General features: G+C 43.0%; 1 pseudogene; it reads left to right on the top strand.

Annotated features, from left to right (window-relative positions):
* Nucleotides 1–18795: 18795 nt before the first annotated feature.
* On the top strand, nt 18796–20584 carry LOC122911271 (annotated as a pseudogene).
* The last annotated feature ends 953 nt before the right edge of the window (nt 20585–21537 follow it).

Raw genomic sequence — 21537 nt, 5'->3', positions numbered from 1 at the left:
GGTGGCTCAGTTGGTTAAGCAGCTGCTTTCAGCTCAGGTCATGATCCCGGGGTCCTGGGATCGAGTCCCACATCGGGCTCCTTGCTTGGCAGGGAGTCTGCTTCTCCCTCTGCCTCTGCCTGCCACTCTGTCTGCCTGTGCTTGATCTAGCTCCTCTCTCTGACAAATAAATAAATAAAATCTTTTTTTAAAAATGCATATTCTAACCCTAATATATCTTATAAAAATACTCTGACATATATACAAACAAGTATGTAAAAGGGAAGTAAAATGTAACTTTTCTTTCTTTCTTTCTTTTTTTTTTTTTTTTTGGTAACAGAAAACAATCAGTTAAAAACCAACACCCTTTGGTTGAAGGACTGGTTAAGTAAGTGACTGCACATACACACAATGAAATACTCTGCAGTCAATAATGGTAATGAGATACCTCTAAGTGAATGAGCTCCAAGTAACATTGCTATATGAAACGAACGAAGGTGCAGAACAGAACAAACAATATGCTAACATTTGTGAGTGTTTTAGGGGTATGTATATACACACATACAGTTACAAGTGTTCATTGTGGAGTCAAGGATCAAACTTTTGATCATGTTCCTATAATATCTATTCAAAAAATTAAGGAAACCCATGTTCAAGCCAGGCCCTGAATATTTGGGCAATCATCTGTGATTTACCATTGCCAGCACCACTGAGCCTTGATGTTGATACACGTAAGGAAAAACTGAATGTAAATAATCTCTTGCTTTTCAGTGGACACTGAATTCAGTGAAGTCTGAAACTCACTGCGTGAGGCAGTGCAAATGCACTAATCATCTGGAGCTGGAAGACCAGGGTTCAGTCTTCAGCTCCACATCTTAAAACCTGCGTAAATCTAGAAAAAGGAGCTTACATTTTGAACCTTGGTTTTCTCAACTATCAGTAGGAACAAATGTTTAGGGTTTTCCTGTGAGGTTCCAACTGGGTAATGATAAAACTTAAAGTGCCATGTCAGCCCAATGTGACATAAACATGCTAGTTAATATCTAATTCCTATCTGAGAATTTAGTGCCATATAAACTGAAAGTGACATAAACAAGCTAGTTAGTATGTAATTAATTTTTAAGGATTAAGAAACTCAGTGGCCTGAATAGGAGACAATAACCTAGAAAGTCTTGATGAAGGTCATATGATAATGAGGATTAAATTTAAAAACCCTCAGCTGTAGCAGGCAAAGATGTTCCATGTGCCCAAGTAGAGGACACTGCCACACATTTGTCCAAAGAGTGGGGGGGTGTGTGTTGTGTATGTCTTGGGGGGGGTGCATATTGGGGGGGAACATATGTATTTTTTTCCTTTCAGCTTGAACCCTAATCAAGAAGTATATCTTCCTCCTCAAGGATTTTAATGAATTCGGCCCCTCCTCCTGCCCTGGCAGATGCTGAACACAAAGTGACACAACCAAGAGGCAGCTGGCTACAGAGCACAGACCTCAAGGAAAGGCAGAAAACTATGACAAGCCATTTCCAGGTGGACCAGAAGCATTTGGCCAAGTAAATTTGAAAGTCAAATTTCCAAACAATTGTTAAAAATATGTAATTTAAAATCTAAATTTGACTAACCTCAAATAAAAACTGGAAAGAAAAAAAAACTCTTGCAAATAAAACTAAAACTAAGATAAGGAAAGGATAATATACATAAAGTAAGAATGAACAGAATGAACAACAGAACACAGAAAAGTGAAAAAAAGGAGGAATCAGATGAATCTAGATATGAGGATTTAATACATATCTGCAAATTCTTTGACACTTCCTGTCCTCAGAAGTTAGGTTTCCCTATGTTCTCGCCCCTGAATCTGAGTTGACCTTCTTGACCAGTTCACCTACAGTATGGTAAGGGTGACTTTCCTAGTCATGGGACCTAAGAAGCCATAAGGGGCCCCAGGCTCAGAAGGGCTTCTTACTTGGTTTAATGGTATGCTACTGCAATCTTGAGATTCTTAGCAACAAAGAACCCACATTTTCCTTTTGCACTGGGCCCCACAGATTATATAGCCAGTCCTCCTTCTGAGTCTGGGTCATAAAAGGCAATGCAGCTTGCACTTGGTTCTCTGGAACACTTGTGCTGGAGGCCTAGGCCACCACATGATCACTCTGAATTAGCATGAGTCTACCATGCTGTGATGAAACCAAACTATCCCACCCAAGGAGACCATAAGTGCTGAGTCTACATGAAGAATGAGGTGTCCTAGGCCACTGATGTTCCAGTTCCAGACAGCATAGACTGTAAATCACTGGAGAGACCCAGAGCCAGAAGTGCCCAGCCAAGCCCTCCAAATTCCCAATCAGAAACTGTCAAAGATCATATAATAGTTGTCAATAGCCTAGGAGTTTACATTTTAGTTATTTTTATTTTTTTTATTTTTATAAAACAACAGTTAACAGGAACATTAGATTATGCCAGACTAGATTTTATTCCTTAAGCTACAAATTCTTTTTTTTTTAAGATTTATTTATTTGACAGACAGAGATCACAGTAGGCAGAGAGAGAGGAGGAAGCAGGCTCCCCACTGAGTAGAGAGCCCAATGTGGGGCTCAATCCCAGGACCCTGAGATCATGACCTGAGCTGAAAGCAGAGGCTTTAACTCACTGAACCACCCAGGTGCCCCTAAGCTATAAATTCTTAATCTTTTTTATGAATAAAGGAGAAAAAGGCATTGAGAATAATAGAGACATTTTCTTTAGTCCTTTCTCTACCTATTAGCCATTAAACAAGAAAAGGAGACAGTTCTGGAGAGTGACTGAGTCTGGAACCCAAGAAATAAAGCATGTTCTGACCATTCAGTGTCTGGGTTGGAGCCTCGTCCTGGATCCTGGTAAGCCAGGGGTTTATCAACTCAAAGAGCCTTAACTGAATGAGATAAAAAGAGTGAAAATAGACCATATCTTATTAACCTAAGTAATTCCCACTCAGTCTGTGTGTCTTCTGGGCTCAACCCTCACACTGCTAAGTCCTTCTGAAACTCCAGCCTCCTACAGGGTTTGTAGGGCTAAGGAACAGTGACAACCATTCATCAAGGACTCATCATGAGCCAGACTCTCCACCTACACTGGCTCTCATTCCACAAACACCACCATGGAGAGGGTTTCATTGTCCCCATTCTAGGAGTTAGGAAAGGAAGCTTAGAGTAATAAAGTAACTTTAGAAAGCTGATGTCTACTGAGCATTAATCATGTGCAGATTCTGCTGTATGTTCCATATGCACTATCCCACTAAATGCTCACCGCTACACCCTAAAGAGAGGAATAACATGGGGCGCTCAGTATAACATGGGTGGCTCAATGGGTTAAAGCCTCTGCCTTTGGCTCAGGTCATGATCCCAGGATCCTGGGATCGAGCCCCGCATCCCTGGGATCGAGCCCCGCATCGGGCTCTCTGCTCAGCAGGGAGCCTGCCTCCTCCTCTCTCTCTGCCTGCCTCTCTGCCTACTTGTAATCTCTGTCTGTCAAATAAAATAAATAAAATCTTAAAAAAAAAAAAAAAAAAGAAAGGAATAACATCAACCTTGTTTTACAACAAATGATATGTTTCAGAGAGGTTAACTAACTTGACCACACAGAGTGGCCTTAAGAAAGCGGGGTTTCACTGGTTCAAAATCCTGCTCACACCCTCCCTTCTCTGCCAACTCCAAAGGCCACACTTGGCCCACAGGGCAGCTTGTTGCCTCTTTGTAAAGTTTCCTCTTTACAACAGGGAAGGAGAGACTGTGTCCTCAACATCAACTACAGTCTTCAGAGGGGGAAAGGGTACATTTCCCTCAACTCTCATGGCCATGTTGAGACTACTGAAATGTATGGGCTTTACAGGTTGGGAGATGCATGAGACTTATTTTATAACAGATATCATTATAAAACATCAGTAAGTCCATTTTATGCTCCACAAGAACTTCTGCCAGTGGAGTGTGCCGTTCAAATTCACAGAAGCCAATAGTATAACATAAAATTGGGCAGTGGCCTGGGGAAAGCTCTCTACAAACACAAGAGTTCACCTTGCCTCTAATTGCATGAAATGTCTTTGTGTGTCTGTAGACCTGAGTGTTGTTTGGTTTCACTTCCCTAGGACAAGGAAGGCAGCTGTGCTATCCTGACGGGGCCCTATCACCATTATGCAAGTGATGTGAAGCAACAGGGAACCTAAACTTTTCCTGTCTTTTTGGCTTATATTCACAAGTTTTTTTATAACCTTCAGAGCCAATTTTGTTGGCAGTTCCTAAGGTTAGCAACATCACCCCCATCAAACACCTTTTTTCTGTCTCCTAGATGGGATCTTACACTATCTATTCCCAATCACTGCTTCTTGCTTATTGTGTAAATTGCATTTATCACTCTAAAAGGACCTGAAATATCTTGACTGTTTTCCTCTATGTGGAACTTGAAATGCATCGATTTCTGTTGCTACAGACCTAGCTATATGTTTATTATCTGTCACTTCTAGTTTACTTAGAAGTTGCTTCTATAGAACCTAACAGTCTTAAACTAGTTCACAAAAGACAGAGAATCAACAGCCATATTTCATGCACCCTCTCAGTTCTACTCAACATGTTTTTTCTGGAAAGGCACCTGGCATCAGAGGGCTCTCTCTCCTTCTGTGGTCACCAGAAAGCTTTCTAAATGCCTCCAGCTGTGAGACAGAAGAAAGTTGTCCAATTCAGATCAGAAATTTAGATCTGTGTTCAAACTCAGTCCTTCCTGTTACTGCTGTCACGATCATGACTGTATGTTACACAGCAAAGCTATGTGAACCTCTTTCCAGGACCTCCATAAAGTCAGGAATATCATACCCTGAGCTCGATCCTCAGAGAAGTAAAGGCAGATCCAGGGGATGGAGAGTGGACTTTGGAGCCAGACAGATGTGGTGTTGGAAAAGTCATTTAACTTCTTTTGGGAGTAGTTTTATTTTCTGTAAATGGTAGTAATAGCTCACTTGCAAGGTTCATGTAAAAAATTAGAAATAATGTCTGAAAAAAAACTTGTTTTCATGCTTAACAGATAGAAGGTCCTCAGTAAACAGTAGCCATTATTGCTATGAAAAGAAACTAGTATAATAGCTTTCTTTTCAATGTTAGTTTTATTTTTAACAAACTTACACAGGCACATACTTTACATGGTCAAATAGGGCTATCAGTCTTGTCATAAAAACACTACTCCTTACATTATGCCTATTGTCTACTCGGAATTCAATGTCAAACTGTTTTCTAAATTGGTTAGATCCATTTACACTCCCACAAGTCCATGGGCTCTTTGATTCTGGAAACTCCTACCCTTCCCTACTGAGATATTTCAAAAGTCATTTTTTTTTTTTTTTTTTGGTCTATATTGTGGCTTATTCAACTTTTCTTCTCACCCCTCTGCTGCATTTTTTTAAAAAGACTTTATTTATTTACTTGACAGAGAAAGAGAGAATAAGAGAGCACAAGCAGGGGGCAGAGAGAGAGGGACAAGCAGGCTCCCCAATGAGCAGGGAGCCCGAGGGGATATGGGGCTCAATCCCAGGCCTGAGCCACCCAGGTGCCCCTTCTGCTGAATTTTTATTTCTTCTTTCATAGCTTTAATTTTTAGGATCTCTTATAGTTTTCTGAATGTTACTTTTTTATAGCCAGTATGTTTTGTCTATGGCTGCCATATCTTCTTTCACCCCCTGGTTAATAATTTCCTTTGGTCATATTTTCCTCTTCCTATTGTCTTACTAGTGCCTACTCCCTCCAAGATTCTTTTTTTAGGCTGTTTCTGTCTCTGTCAGCCTTACTGGATGCTTACCTAAAAGGTCTGACAATTCCTGGTTGTCTGCCTTTAAAAGTACTGCACTGGGGCACCTGGGTGGCTCAGTGGGTTAAAACCTCTGCGTTCGGCTAGGGTCATGATCTCGGGGTCCTGGGATCGAGCCCTGAATTTGGAGGGGGGGGAATCTCTGCTCAGCAGGGAGCCTGCTTCCCTCCTCTCTATCTCTCTGCCTGTGTCTCTGCTTGCTTGTGATCTCTGTCAAATAAATAAATAAAATCTTTTTAAAAACCCACATAAAATAAAATAAAAGTACTGCAATGACAAATTTATAAAGCTTTGTGTTCATGGTCCGGCTTGGCAACTTTTTTTGGGTACAGTCATCTGCCTAGGTATCTCACTGGCTAACACTCACTGCCAAGAAATGAAGGCCTTTTCCTTGGGCTGGTCACATCTTTCAGACAAGACTCTTCCAATCACCTGCCTATATAGGTAGCCTGGCTTCGTATTCCGGGAACCAGCAGAAGAAACAGAAGGGGAATGCAGTTGAAATTGTCAGTAGGTGAGCATTCACTTAATCTCCCTGTTTTTGCTACTGTCCTGCAAAAATAACACTAACTTCCTGCCAGGGTAGGTGAGAGGCCGTCCCCTGCTGTGAAAAGTGGGGAAAGAAGGTCTTAAGATCCGTTTCTATGTCAATTTTGAAGATAGTTTACTTTTCCCCAAAACGGTTCAAAAATAGGCAGCGGGTCCTAGATGGGTGGACTCTGCTCCTTGAGAAGGGGGTAAAAAATCCAGGCAGGTTCTATTTCTTGTTCCATCTTCTTCTAGGAGGTCCTCTTCACATAGTCCAAGTTAACTCAACACATGATACCTATATCCCAGCTCACAGGAAGGGAGGAGAGAGAAATTGAAGGGCAATTAACTTATTTTCTAAGAGCCTGATGCACCACATCCTATTTAGCTAGAATTTATTCATGTAGCCATCTCTCCCTGCAAGAAAGACTGAGAAAAGTCATTGATAACTGGACAGCACATGCTTAGCTAAACTTGGTGACAAGATGGTTCCAAAACAAAGAAAAGGAGATTGGATTTGGGGACAGGAGACTTCTCTGACATAGCTTCTCAAACAAATTTTCAATCAGTCCTTCTGTTTTTAACCTCACCTCCACTTTCCCTTCTAGAAGAAACCTAAGATGCCAATTCAAGAGCTTTCTTGGGGTTTTATAGTGTTAACAGGATTGCTTTTTTAACTTTCCCAACTGTAGGCCCGGGTTCAGGTTTCTCCAATCTGCTCTGGCATTTGCAAATGCAGACAGAAGCGCTGGGGGAACCCCGCTTCCCTGTGCTTTTGTAAAAAGCCGGGGCTCGCTCAGACCCTTCACCTCCGAAGGCATCAGCTCTGCAGCCGTTTGCTTGTGCCGTTGGCTGCTCTGGTCCGGAAGGTCGAGTCGCTTCTCTAGGGAGAGGGCGGGCCACGGATTCCGCAGGTGCCTAGGCCCCGGACAGCACGCATTCCCGTCGCAGGCACGCACACTTCAAGGAGAGAGGCCCGAGCTTGGGGACACCAGCCAAGAGGCGCTGGGGCCGTGGGGCCCCGGGGGAACTCGCTAACATACCAAAGGACTGGAGCGGGCAGACCCTTTAAAGAGGGGAGAGGGACAGCTGCCTCTCCCCCCGCCCATTAAGCAGAGAACAGTCCCTTTTGTCCACCCCTCACACGTTCTCTACTTTCCCGAATTCCATGGCTGTTGTCTTTCCCTGATCTCCATTTCCTTGAAGATGTATTCCTTGTTAAATAGAACTTTTACACTTAATTATTGGGATTCGGGAGGGAGTGGTTACGTAAGTGTTCTCCATCTGCCCATTCTGAAACAATTCTAGTTTCACTGATTCTAATTTTTAATCAGGATTAAACATGATGGGCATCTACTTTACGTTCTTTCATTGGTTATCTTTCACTTACTCATACATTCAATCTGCAAGTATCTGTTAAATGTCTGTTTACACGGCAGTCATTGTGACAGACTCTGGAGAGACAATGGCTTTATCAACCTCATAGCCCAAAGAAATAAACAAACAATAAATGCATTTTTAAGAGATAACCATGCAATAAAAAAATAAGAAACATGCAATAAATAAAACAGTACACTGGGTTAGAAAATAAGGAGGCAAGAGAAGGCCTCTTTGATGTGGTAAAACTTGAGGTGAGATTTGAAAAAGACCTAGAAGCCACCAAGCAAAGCACTGTGCTAAACTCGCTTTGTTTCAGGAACTAAAAGTATGTTCCTATGATCTTCTGGCTTCCTACCTTTACAACTTCCAACCTTCTGACTTTTAAACTGTACCACAAAATTTTTTTCTTGTTTTTCCTTCTCAATTTATAGTTATTGGTGATACAATGACATTACCTTTTGACTCAAAAGACAGGATTTCAAATTCTAGTTCTGCCACTTTCCAGCTATGTGACTCAGCCAAGTTTTTCAACTTCTCAAAACTGAGGACAGTTGAAAAGTGAAAAATTAAAAAGGCTTATAGCGAGAATAAAATTAGTTGATTCATGTGAAAGTTACCTGGCACATAGGAGGTACTCAAAAATTGTTGAAACTAAATCCAAATATTGAACACATTCTCAGGTACATTAACTTGCATTCTTCCCCAGATGGGCAAAAGACTCATGAATTAATTCTCTAGTCCAATAATAAGAAAACAAAACAAAACAAAAAAATACCATCTGTAAATGTTACAGATATTCTAGGTAATGAAGTCAGAATAAATGCGTCAGGGTGGCTCAGTCAGTTAGATGGCTGCCTTCAGCTCAGGTCATCATTCCAGGGTCCTGGGATCAAACCCTGTTTGGTGGAGAACCTGCTTCTCTCTCTGCCTGCTGCTCTGCCTACTTGTGCTACCTCTCTGTCACATAAATAAATAAAATCTTTTTTAAAAAAATGAATGAATGGGTCAGATCCATGGCTTTTACTGCTTAGAATTATATCTGATGATGCCATCCAGAATCATGTTGTATAAGGCAGCAACTATGCCCCTAGACATTTGTTTCAAGGGTGGGGATGTAACATGTCTCAACACCCTACTCTCCCAGAGCGTATTACAGACATACAGTTAATGGACTTATCCAACGTGCTTTGAGTAACTCTTTTTTCAGCATGTATAAACTCTTGGAAAGCATAAGCTTTTTAAGTTTGAATTTGAAGTAATCTTGTTTATTTTTCTATAACTTAATGTCTTGAATATTGTATAATATCCAAAGAGATATTATTTAGACTTAATTCAAGAAACTTTGATCACTCCCTTCCCAGACATACAATACTGGGTTAATGTGCTGGGAGATGTACGAAGACGAACATAGTATTTGTAGTCTAAAATATAATAAATTATGGACAATTTCAAAGTCCTTTTTCGGTGATTCAGAGGGCACTTTATGATCCTAAACATTCCAGAGTAATCACAGTGAATGTCAGTTATTTTCTATATGGTCATCCTTATAAGGAAAGGCTGAATAAGGTCTATAAGATACAAAATAGTAGCAAAAGAATGAGTTCTCTTCTTAGAGCTGCCATAGAGAGCATTCAGTTCTGCATGGAACATGGGAGCTCTGGGTTGTAGTAACCCAAATGCTGAGAGAACAGCCCTCCAGATCCTGAAGTATTCAGTAGCCAGGTCAGTCTCCTGTCCTTTTTTGCAGTCTCAGTACCTAAAATCAGGTGAGGCATGCAGTGTACACTCAAAAAATGTGAAGGGCTGGATAAAGGCATAAATATCTAATGCTTTCCTTTTCTATTTATTGCCCCAGGAAACATACAGTGGTAAATATTGATATTAAAGACACTCTACTAGCACAATGAAGCTTAGCATTAGCATTGCACATGGTGATGCTACCATTTTTTAATCTCTTCACCCAAAGTGAGACTAGAACTCACAACCCCAAGATCAAGAATCACATGCTTCAGGTCCCCCATGATACTATCATTTCTACAACAGCACATATGAGTGTGAATAAAGGGTTAATATCAGGCCTGGCTGAGCTGGGCCAGCCTGAGAATGACCTCCTGTCCCCCACGGTCCTGTTTCCTTGGAAACAGTAGAGTTAAGATAAATGGGAACAGTTGTCTCTCCCTCCACGTTGTGTGAAACAAAAACCTGAGCTTGGGGATCTGCAAGCTGGCATGCAGACCCCAAGCTTGATGAAAACCATATACAAGATTGGTGGGGGAAGTGGCCACTCTGCGACAAGGTGACCCAAATACCCTGACTCTTACACCTTGTCCCTGTGTGGGGGAGGGAGCAAAGAAAAACTGCTACTAGGGTACCTGCTAGGCCTCCCAATGAGCTGATGATACTGTGTCTCCTTGCTGGTCTCCTGATTGCTTCCTTCCAGAAAGTTCAGTAAGAGTAGTATTGATTAAAGCCTGTCTGTGTCTCCTGAGTCTGATTTGCCAACTCAGATTCAAAAAGGCAACCTAGCTGTCTCACTCAGTAATCTTCACACCTGGCTCTCCTGCTCCCAAATGTCACTTTCAGCACATAAAACCGGGGAGTTAAAAAACAAAAACAAAAGAGAAGAAAAATCTCCAATACTGTGTTCCCCAAGATGGAAAATAAAATGCTTGAAAATATTTGGGGATGCCATGAACCCGAGGCAAAACCCAGACTGGCTCCCAAAAGGTCAGCACACTTGATGGTCACATCCCAGCAAAATGAGAATGCAGAGGATTAAAATTAATCCAGTGCCAATGTCTGGAGTAGGCACTGCACAATTTAAACTCCATCACCAAGGAAAGGCCATTTGGGAAAGGAAGTGCAGAAGAGAAAAAGCAGGATAAGGGTAATTTGATGACTAGGCAAAGGTCAAAGAGGCATATTCAAGAAGGTCCCTCTGGATCTGTGAAACAAGAGGGAATAAAAGCATATGCATGCTTACTGAAATTAAAAACCCTTTTAGGTTGTCTTCTCTGCTAAATTCTTATGACCTGAAATGATTTTAAATTCCTGAAAGCAACTCCTTTCCCTCTAAATCAATGTTTAGCTACTTTAATGTGCTTTACCTGGGAGTTTGGTCAGTGCCTTCAAGCCAGGAAAAGAGTTTTAAGAGGGTCTAATACTCCCTTCAGGCATACGTATTTTTTCAAGCACCAGAGTCCACAAGCTAATGAAGCCTAAAGAGGCCATGTAAGTCATATCGGACAGAGCACCACCCCACAGACCTGGTTCAGGGCACTTAGAACTCATGGCCGTCTTTACTATCCTTGATCCGTTATCTTTCATTTTTTTCAATGCACTTAGAGCCCACACTGAGCAAATCAAATTGGCCCTAAACTTCTTTTACTTAATTTATCCCATGCGACTAGTTCCAAAGGAAAGTGTGCTACAGGTCATTACTCTCCATATATTCAAAAACATCTAAACAACCTACAGTGGATCAATTCCAAGAAATATTGACAGTTTTAGTTATAGCAACATAAAATTAATGTGTATGTCTTTGAAACGATAAATCTCCCTCCAATAAAGTCCTACACGTAATATGTTTAAGGTTGTCTATGCATTGTCTATGCATACTAATATTAAGTAAAATTGCACATGTTCCTATAGCCCTTTACATATTTAAATATTCTGCAAAACTTGTCCCATTCAATATTCTCAATAACCCTGTGATGTCATAACACAGATATTATACTATTCAGCTGTCTTAGAAACAGAAGGTGATTTTAAAATGTCCATAAGAAAACAGAAAGTTGTTAAATGACCTTAAACTATAATCCAGCTTAGTATGATGTCCAGCAAAATCCTTTTTCTACTACATAACTTAATAAAAATAAATGCAAGGAATTTTTTACTTCACTTTTACAAAATTTCAAAGTTAATAAAAACAAATGGAAGTTAAGTACCTTTCCTTCAGAAATAAGATAACTAAGTAATTTGTAACTTATTATGCAAAAATTCAAGCTTTTAAAAAACACAGAGCCATTTTTGTAATGCGGCTGGGTAAGGTATTCATTCTATTTCTTTTTTATTTCCCTGGAGGGATTTATTAAACAAATACCAAGTTTAAAAATTCATATACCTCAAGTACAAGTTCAAAAACTTTAATTCCAGCACTATGAATACCTTAATTTCCTGGGAATAAAATTTTTAAAAAATCAAAATCTAGATCTACTCCCTTTAGCATGCATTCTAACAGTTTACCCAGCTCCATATTTTGTTTCAGAACAGCTCTAGTGGGCATTTCAACCCTTTGAGGTAATCTTCAGATTTGCTTTAAATTCTTCTGGAAGATTCATACTTTTATAGTTGGGGGAAAAAAATAATGACTTCTATAAAGGATAGGAAAAAGTATTTATAATGGGATTTAAGGGCAGGAGTTTTGCAATTAAAAATACCATTTAAACATTTTACTTAAATCCAACCAAACTGGAGTGTCAGCGCAATTCTATTCGTTAATTTTGACATGATTTACTGAGTATAATCCCCTTAAGTCAGAAGCTGACCTCCACAGCATTCAAGCTTCCTGTGGGATCAAAAGGAATAATAAGAAACATGTTACTACTGTAAAATAAGCAAGTCTGGTGTTGTGCCGCAGGTTTGTTCCTATGTTGTCAAATAGACAAGCACACAGCAAATACTCAGCAATAACAAAATAAATGTCCGGAGACCTTTTTCCAACCAACAAGCCGACAACTCAGCAACTTCAAACAGATTTTTTTTTCTTTCAGAGCCAATTCACTTGCCGTGTAGGCTGATAAAGCAGTATTAATCTCCTGCTTTAAATCAAGTTTCTGTCACTGGGCTCCATTAATCTCCCCCCTGTTATCAAGTGTCTCCATGGCAGGAAATTATATTTCTAAATTGAATTTTGTTCTGTTTCGATGTAGTAAGAAATATTTTCCAGACTACTAATAGGATGCATAAAGATTGTGACTCTGACAATACTGTTAGATAAATAAAAACTATAAATTAAACCCACCTTCATTCACCAGCAAGCATAATAGCAAAATAGAAAGCATTGATTACCTGGAAAGAGTAATCAAATAAAAGATTTTAAATGAAAAGTGAGGTAGCAGATGGTTAACTTTTTAATTTACCTTTTTATAGCAATTGACCATAAAGGTAAAAAGAAAAAAAATCAATTCAATGAGTCTCCTGGTGCTAATAAAACACATATTGATTCTTAGTGCATATGCTTACTCTACAAGATGCTCAAACCTGGTTCTACCACTGGTAATGGAAGCAGATACTGTTTATGAGCACTTCAGTGGTGACAAATTTACAGTAAAGAAATGTCTCTGAGCTGGATTTATTATTAAAGAACAAAAGCTTATAACCACAAGTAACAAAGATATTTCATTTTATGGTTAGAAATCTACTCATAGGAGGCCAGGACAATTCAGCCAAATGGCAGTTCAGTCACTGGAAAAGGATTTCAAAATTATAGTCTCTCTTTTTGTCGGTGAACAATAGTGATTTCAATAAGGTTTCGTTTTTTCCATTGATATAAATTGTCGTGTACCGCCTCACTTAATACACGTCTAGATTCTCTTGGACAGTAACAATTTGGGAAAAGTCTCTTCAACTTGTTATTGAAAACATGGCCCCAAGGTGGTCCATTAAAACTTCCCATGTTTAAAGAAACACTCCATGAAAGAAGCTTTTCATTGTGTATCCTTGTAAGTGGTAATTAATGCTACCTATACCAAGATGCTTGAAAAGTAAATAGAATCTGACAAATGTACAAAGGAATGGGGGGGGGCACTTTTCCAGACAGAGAGATGAATGGATACTAGCACTTCTTTCCCACCATCACCTACAGATCTTAACCTGAATAGATAAGATACATGGATCAAATCACTATAACTTCTCTAACTTCACATTTAGAATACTTCATGCAGAATTACCATGGTGGCTTAAACCACTGTTACACATACTATCTTCATCAACTTTTGAAGTTCCATTAGAATAAACATGTAAATGTTATTCATAAGGAATAAAGGAATAACAATGTAACACAGAACTTACAGTTTATGAAAGTAAAACTAAGAATCTGATGAAAATTATAAAGAATACCTTCAAAATAATAAATAAGTATTAACCAGAACTAGACAGCAAACTATAAGAATAAATTACTTTCAGAAGAAGAAATACAACATGTTCTTTTCATAAATAAAAGCAGGTAGTAAAAAGAAAAGTCAGCATTTGAAAAACATACATCCTCCTCATTTACCGTCTGAGCAGATCTTACCTACATCTCTGAGAAAGAAAAAACAAGAGTGCATAAGTCACATTCCTTAAGAATAACCAGTAGCAATGGTAAGTTTGAAAAACTCTGAAGCTTTTATTATTATTACTACTACTAATAATAATAATATAATTTTGACCAGAGTGCAGACTATAATATGCTCCTGGGAAGAATGGCAGCAAAAGAGCATGACAATCATTGTTTTTCTATATGCTGCAATTCGACAATGTATTTTGCATAAAGCACACCACCAGATGTCTAGCCTCTAGACTCCCTTTATCAGAAAGCCCATCTCATCCAGTGTGATGTACAATTCAAGTATTTCTGCCATGCTCTGTTTAATGCCAAAAGGTTTGGTGGGGTTCCACATGGAATTAACTTGTGGTCCTGAAAGCCAATTCAGGCAGCCTCAATTTCAGTCTAAATCCATCTGCCAAAATGTTGCTTGACACATGAAACGCTCTTGCTAGTCACTAATTTTCAGAAGTGTCCCTAAGTCACCCACTGATACATAAAATATATAGTTCAATCGTGACTCATTAAAGAGGAAAATAATCTATATTGCTTAAACAAAGCGCAAAACAGAAACCACAAACAAGGGTGTAAAAGCACTTCAATTTTGCATTAGAGAAATTCTTGTACTGCATTTCTTGGAGTTTTCCAGCAACACACATTCTCCCATGCTGAATGTTCACGATTTTCATTTTCGCCATTAAATGGTCCCATTTTAAAAGGATCACTTTACTTGGCAAAACATATTTAGATACCCAGTTGTACTGGTTCAAAGGCTTCTAGTTCTAAATACTTATAGATAGAAGAGAGAGGTTTTAGGATCACCTTGGCTTTTCCTAAGATTTGAAAAAGACTGATCAGCCACACACCAGAACATCAGGATGTGGCCAGAGGCTTTGTTCTTCAGCTGTGAAACAAAGCTTTTCCTCAGGAAGGAAATTTTAAGAAAGTCATCAGGAAACTAAGGACTATGCCAGTCATCTATAGAGAGCTCAAAATACTTCCGAGAGCAAAATGTTCAACCAAGTTCTTTTACTATTTTATTTTTTATTTTAGAGACAGAGCAGGGGGAGGGGCAGAGGTTAAGGGAGACAGAGTCTTAAGCAGAACCCACACAAGCTTAGACCTCAACTTGGGGCTCAATCTCATGACCCTGAGTGAGCTGAAACCGAGTTGGACACTTAACTGTGCCACCCAGGTGCCCCCAGTTCTTTTTTTTTTTTTTTTTAAGATTTTATTTATTTATTTGAGAGAGAGAGAGAGCAAGAGAGCATGAGAGGGGAGAAGGTCAGAGAGAGAAGCAGACACTCTGTGGAGCTGGGAGCCGGATGCGGGACTCAATCCTGAGACTCCAGGATCATGACCTGAGCTAAAGGCAGTCACTTAAACAACTGAGCCACCCAGGTGCCCCACAAATTCTTTTTCTATCCTTTTTTAAAATGTTTTTAAGATTTTATTTATTTGACAGAGAGAGATCACAAGTAGGCAGAGGGGCAGGCAGAGCTAGAGGGGTAAGCAGACACCCCACTGAGCAGAGAGCCCAATGCAGGGCTTGATCCCAGGACCCCGAGAGCATAACCTGAGCCAAAGGCAGAGGCTTAACTCACTGAGCCACCAAGGCACCCCAAGTTCTTTTTTTAATTTTTTTTTAAAGATTTTATTTATTCATTTGACAGAGAGAAATCACAAGTAGACCAAGAGGCAGGCAGAGAGAGAGAGAGGGAAGCAGGCTCCCTGCTGAGCAGAGAGCCCGATGCGGGACTCGATCCCAGGACTCTGAGATCATGACCTGAGCCGAAGGCAGCAGCTTAATCCACTGAGCCACCCAGGCACCCCCAAGTTCTTTTTTTAAACAAAGAAATCAAATCCCAAGTTCAGCCAAAGAGAAAAACATCACAAGAGATATTCTATTGTCTCTAAAAAAAAAAAAAAAAGGCTGGGCGCCTGGGTGGCTCAGTGGGTTAAGCCGCTGCCTTCGGCTCAGGTCATGATCTCAGGGTCCTGGGATTGAGTTCCGCATCGGGCTCTCTGCTCTGCAGGGAGCCTGCTTCCTCCTCTCTCTCTCTCTGCCTGCCTCTCTGCCTACTTGTAATCTCTCTCTGTCAAATAAATAAATAAAATCTTAAAAAAAAAAAAAAAAGGCACTCTCAATTTTTTTTTAAAAAAAGATTTTTATTTATTTGAGAGACAGAGATCACAAGCAGACAGAGAGGCAGGCAGAAAGAGAGAGAGGGGAAAGAAGGCTCCCTGCTGAGCAGAGATCCTGATGCAGGGCTTGATCCCAGGACCCTGAGATCATGACCTGAGCCAAAGGCAGAGGCCTAACCCACTGAGCCACCCAGGTGCCCCCCACTCTCAATTTTTTTTTTAATTATTTATTTAACAGACAGAGATCACAAGCAGGCAGAGAGGCAGACAGAGAGAGAGGAAAGGAAGCAGGCTCCCTGCCGAGCAGAGAGCCCGATTCGGGGCTCGATCCCAGGACTCTGGGATCATGACCTGAGCTGAAGGCAGAGGCTTCAACCCACTGAGCCACCCAGGCGCCCCCCACTCTCAATTTTTTAAACGTATCTTTAGTTGGTTCCAAGTATAGCTTTATTTATTTTCCCAAGTATAGTTTTTTTTAAGATTTTTATTTATTTATTTGACAGAGAGAGAGAGATCACAAGTAGGCAGAGATAAAGACAGAATGGGGGGAAGCAGGCTCCCTGCTGAGCAGAGGGTCAATCCCAGGACCCTGAGATCATGACCTGAGCTGAAGGCAGAGGCTTAACCCACTGAGTCACCCAGGCAACCCTCCAAAGTATAGTTTTAAATATATTAAGGGCTCTGCTTTGAATAATTGTGCTGGATTCTCCATGGTGTGTTTCCCAGGCCATTCTCCTCAAATGTCAAATTGCCCAGGAATCTTCCTTAGGAAAGCCTTACTTCCAGAAAAAACAATCCTTAAACCTTGAGCTGAACAGAATAGATGCTTGATTGTAAAGCATTTTGTCAAATTCTAGCTGAACAGAAGGGACACCTCCTAGGGTTATCTTTGGAGATCCAACCTTATAACCAACTGGTTAATCAAAAGTGAAAGCATAAGAAGGGAAGAAAGTTCATTGACATGGCTTCTTAATACCTATCTGGTTCCAAACAGCCAACATCTATATTAAAAGGCTAAGCTAATAACTTTTTTCCTGTCTGTATTAGTCCTGAGATCTAGCAAGATCTACAATCTCCCAGAATTCCTTCAATCAAATTCTTCAGCAATATCTACCACCAATCCACAGCACAAGGCGGGGCAAAGCAGGATACAAAGAAACTAAAATACCAGAGCCTCTCACCTTAACAGAATTTTAAATTCATTGTGCCATTTTAAAATTTGGATATTTCCCATAAATATCCAAATTTGTGGCTTTTTTTTTTCTTTTAATTGTAGGCTCCAGCATCACTGGGCCCTCATGTCAGTCTGGCAATAACTGATTGGCAATGAGTAGCTACTGCTTAATCCATGAACAAGATAATCTCCAAAATCCTTCCGGGAACAAAATTCTGAGTGTCTAAAGAAGACTGTACTTAGTTTGTTGTTAAACTTTTCATTCAAATAGCATTAACAGGGGCACCTGGGTGGCTCAGTGGGTTAAAGCCTCTGCATTCCGCTCAGGTCATGATCTCAGGGTCCTGGGATCAAGCCCCGCATTGGGGGCGGGGGGGGGGGGGTCTCTGCTCAGCAGGGAGCCTACTTCCTCCCTCTCTGCCTGCCTCTTTGCCTACTTGTGATCTCTGTCAAATAAATAAATAAATTTTGTTAAAAATACATTAACAAAAAAGAATTCATAGTTGTGAAGCTCGGAACACTTTTTTTTTTTTAAAGATTTTATTTATTTATTTGACAGACAGAGATCACAAGTAGGCAGCGGGGCAGGCAGAGAGAGAGAGAGGAGGAAGCAGGCTCCCTGCTGAGCAGACAGCCCAATGTGGGACTTGATCCCGGGACCCCGAGATCATGACCTGAGCCGAAGGCAGCGGCTTAACCCACTGAGCCACCCAGGCGCCCTCGGAACACTTTTGAAGTTAAAGTGAATTTCAGAATTATGATTATTAAAAATGACAGGGAGGTTCCTCTTGAACTAAGCAGGATTACCATGGCGACAACACATTATCAGTAAGGTAAAACTAACCCACCCTATGATGGTCTAATCCCAACTCACCTTCCCTATTAGTGAATGAACAATCCAATGCCTGGTGAATTCCGCTTCACCATGATAGGAAGAGACAACATCAAAGGACCATAGAGCAACATTGTTATGAACGCTTGGCCACCACAAGCCAGCTATCCTTGTGGTAACTTTTCTGATACCTCCTGCTTAAAACCCAAAAGATCAGAAGGATGATGAGGGCCTGCTTTCTTAATGTGCATTCATGCTGAAATCAAGACCGAGTGAGTGTTTGTCCTTCTGCTCCATGGGAACTCACCTTCCTGAGCTCATGTTGGGACACCTGCACTGCTGTTTGACAGGTGTACCACCCCAGGCCTTTGTGGCAGCCTGCCAGCCCCCACTGCCAATGTGCTTGTTAAAGATTTGAGAAGTGTGGCCCACTCCGAGTATTCAGCCATGGTGAAGAAGGCGAAGGCGGCCATCTTTGTCCCAGTTCATCTCTCCAGACCCCCAACCTTAAACTGCGGCCTCGTAAAGACCTCTTTTAGGGCCTCAGAGGTCTTACAGTCAAGCTTCTGAATGTCACTCTTGAAGCTCTGCACATACCACCCAGTTGGACCAAGGGTCCAAGGAAGCATGAGGGGCAAGGAAGAGCAAGAGGTAGAGGTGACCAAGGTGGGCTATGGCCCAGGGCAGGCCAGGGCTGTTGCTGCCATGAAAGAGGAGGCTGCCCATCACATGATGCTCACAGGCCCTGACACAGAGGTGGACATCTACATCAGGCACGACCTGACTGGCCATAGCCAGGTGGCCCAGCAGCACCCATTTGAGCCCCAGGCTGGCTGAACCTAGAGAGATGTGGGCTCACATCATCATGGACCAGCACTCAGTACAGCTGTGCCCCTATCACCATGATTATACAGCACATCCCCTACTACAGCTGGCTGACTTTCATGTCTTCATGCTGCTGCTCTGGGCTTGCCCCAGCTGGACCATGTGCAGCTGCCACCAGCTGACCACGCGTGGAGGACCCTCCATCCTGCTCTATAGACTGGCACTGTGCAGCCTGCACCACATGCGGGCCACAGAGCATGACACACATGTCCTGAGCTCCCCATCACCCTGGGCTCTGTCAGCCTGGCTATATGGGACTACAGAACATCCACTACCTCTGCCTGAACCTCAGTGACATGGTGCTGAACACTCCAACCTTCTAGCTGCTGCTACACCAGTGTGTCAAGGAGAAGCTGCTGAAGGTGAAGGCTCCCCTGCACGAACAGAGGTCACCATGGCAGACACAGAGCGCATGCAATGCTGCTTCAGAGTCTGGGGGAGCCAGTCACAGGTGTCTACGCCAACTACTGGATGTATACGTCTGCTGAAACATACATCGTGGTCAGCTTTGCCAGCTGCCTCACCATCTACAAGATCATCTACATGTTCCTCTTCTTGCTCTGCCTCACCCTCTTCCACATCTACAACAGCCTTTGGCAGAAGCTGTTTGAAATGTTCTGGTGGCTGGCCATGGTTTACACTGTACTGGGGCTCATTGCTGCCTATAATGTCCAGTTGCCGGATATACCTTGGCATTCCTGTGCATAAACTACCTGTGTCACTGAAGCAAGACCATCTTTGTGAATTCCACACTTAAGTGGCTGTACCTACCCAAGTTATTCAGGGCCTCCAACTCCACCAACTTCATAAGTGATTTCCTCCTGTTGCTCTGCTGTGGTAGGTATTCTCTTCCAAGTACAACAAGGAGCAGCTGGCATCAATACTGACCACCTGGAACCTGTCAGGGGGAGCCCCACACCATGCCCAACTTTATCCCCTGTGGGTCCTACCTTAGCATGCTGGAGATGGCCACCTTTTGCTTCCTCTCCTGGTTGGTGTTAGTCAAGACAGCTCCCCACATCAGCATCTTCAAGCTGGGCTACCACTGACCCACTTCTACCTGCTGCTCTTCAGCACCAAGCTGCAGAAGAACACATGAGCCTGCCTCCTGCCAAGGGGCTGCCTCATTCTCTGCAAGCTCACTGTCCTCTCCAAGGACATCCTCTTGTTCCTGTCCTGTGTGTATGTGGAGCAAATGCAGAGCAACTTCTGCTGGGCCATCCAACTTTTACTCAGCCTCATGTGCTGCATCAGGGGTGACCATAACCCCAGGGAGATGCCAGGACTGCCTGCTGCAGGTGGAGGAGGCCAGGTCCTGCCTGACAGTCTCTGCTCCCTGTTCGCGCTGCTGCAGCACTGCATCTTCCTCAGCCACCACTCCCTGCACATCAAGGCCGAGCTCCACATCTTCCTGCTGCCCACCACCTTGCAGGCCTCCAGGAGTTTTGCCCTCTTCAAAGCCGCTGACCTCAAAAGCATCGACCTGCACCACAAAGCAGAGAAGTCCCCGGCGCAGCTGTGCCAAGCCTGAGAGGCACAAGCAGGACCCGACGGGCAGTGGGCCCCCCCCAGAAACCAGGAGCCAGGGCCGGGCAGTCCAGAGGGCTTCTCCCTGCTGCAGTGACAATAGTGCTGGCTGTGACTCGGCCACGTCACAGCCATCCACTCCCGCCTGGGACCACTGTTCGAGTCCGACGGGGAGAAGAAGGTGGCCTGGCCTGAAGAGTCCAGGCAGTGAGCACAGAGCGCCTTCCAGATGGCAGCGCAGGGATAGGATAGGTGAGCAGAGTCCTGGCAGTACTGAGGCAGCGGTGGCAGGAACCGGCAGAGTAGCTGCCCACAGGGGACCACCTGAATCCGGAAGCCCGAGGAAGGCGTGGCGCAGCCGCGTGACGCAGCCACGTGACGCAGCCACGTGATGCAGCGAGAGCGGATCCCGAGGTTCCTGTGGGGGAGGGGCTCTGCGCTGGCGGAAAGGGCTGACGCACGGGCTGCGCGCCTGCAGGAGCGCCGCGAGCCACGTGCTGGGCCGCAGGTGCCACGTTCCCCACCCCCTGGGGGCCCGAGCTCCTTCAGAGGACAGACAGTCACTGGCGCGTACTGGGCCAGCAGTAAGAGAGCGAAGTCCAGGCCATGCTGCAGGGACCTTCGCAGGCCCGCCCTGAGCCAAGTACGTCCTCGGGGAAGCCGCCGAGCCTGCAACCAACAGCACAAGCAGCGCCCTCAGCAACGGCCACAACCCCCACAGCAGCAGCGAGGACGAGGTGCCTGCCGAGCCCAGGCCTTCCCTGTGCAGTTGTGGTAGCTTCCAGTCAATACGGGTATCCGGTCGCGCATGGCTAGTGAGCTGCTCATCACCAAGCCCCTGTGCTTCCTAAAGCTAGAGGAAGCCAAAGCGGCAGGGCCGGGCCCTGTGGCTGCTGCAGGCTGGGTACCAGTGTGCAGCTGCCCCACTCGGAACTACCCTGCTACGCCCTCGTCGTC

This window comes from Neovison vison, chromosome 1, assembly GCF_020171115.1.
Source record: "Neovison vison isolate M4711 chromosome 1, ASM_NN_V1, whole genome shotgun sequence".
In the NCBI taxonomy this organism is placed as follows: domain Eukaryota; kingdom Metazoa; phylum Chordata; class Mammalia; order Carnivora; family Mustelidae; genus Neogale; species Neogale vison.
This window is presented reverse-complemented; position numbering and strand designations above follow the sequence as displayed.